This window comes from Anneissia japonica, unplaced genomic scaffold (assembly GCF_011630105.1).
Source record: "Anneissia japonica isolate Jap-2015-1 unplaced genomic scaffold, ASM1163010v1 scaffold287726_len2788222_cov184, whole genome shotgun sequence".
In the NCBI taxonomy this organism is placed as follows: domain Eukaryota; kingdom Metazoa; phylum Echinodermata; class Crinoidea; order Comatulida; family Comatulidae; genus Anneissia; species Anneissia japonica.
In genome coordinates, this window is record NW_022705125.1 from 1,390,319 (window position 1) to 1,391,200 (window position 882).

General features: G+C 32.9%; 1 protein-coding gene across 1 annotated transcript in view; it reads right to left on the reverse strand.

The window, feature by feature from the left end:
* LOC117105368 (neuronal acetylcholine receptor subunit alpha-10-like) overlaps window positions 1-408 on the reverse strand; it is a 24,503-nt gene extending 24,095 nt beyond the window's left edge. Inside the window, exon 1 of the mRNA XM_033246498.1 lies at window positions 178-408. The gene's annotated coding sequence lies outside the window, so the exon portion shown is untranslated. The remainder of the gene's footprint in view (window positions 1-177) is intronic.
* Between the last annotated feature and the right edge of the window lie 474 nt (window positions 409-882).

Sequence of the window (882 nt, forward strand, 5' to 3'; positions counted from 1 at the left end):
ATATGTCTAATCAAAGCTACTGTTGAACCTCTCATTTTTTGTCTTTAATTCGCTCTGGTTTCATTACCATCGAGCACTCTGCTGATAATATTTGCAACACGTTCAACCGTTTTTATATATATATATATATATATGTATATATATATATATATATGATGTCATAGTCCATCAACGTACCTCAGAGCTGAATAAGCTTCAATTTCGTCTATCCTTACTGATTAATAGTGTCGTCAACAACCTTTCGAATCTATTCCGATACTCGACCGCCCGTAGTCCTGAACTTTACTTTTTTTTGTTGTAAACAAAATTATTAATTGGAGAATAATACAATATTTGATATCCTATCCTTCCATTATCGTAAAACATGTACCGTCCGCATGCTGTTCGTAGTTTCATGGCCTGTGTTTCCAGAAGACGTTAACAACGCAGTGTGGATTCTTATGGCTACGTCACTTATTATAATCAATGCGTTATCTCAAAACTGCTGATTCGTATATCCGTTGCTTTTCACTGTGTGTTAAATTTGTTTTAGTCAGGTCATTGTGAAAAAATAATATCGACTCTTCTCAATAAAAAAAAGGGTAGAAAAACAATGTTTACTGTACACCATTTTAAGCTTGTTATGAAGACCATGCATCCGTATCGACATTATTGGTCTTATGGAAAATGCTCTATGGCTAAAATATCGGCCTATTTCCCAGAAAAACCAACGAAAAACAGACCTAAACAATTCATTATTTGCTTATTCTTAGACATTTAATTTAGAAAATAATTAAATTGACTATACCAGTTATTTTTTAAGTGTAAACATTTACGTTAGCTCCACGCAGGCCTACTAGCATCATTAAATTAATTTAGCTGGTAATTTGATCAATGCTTTCA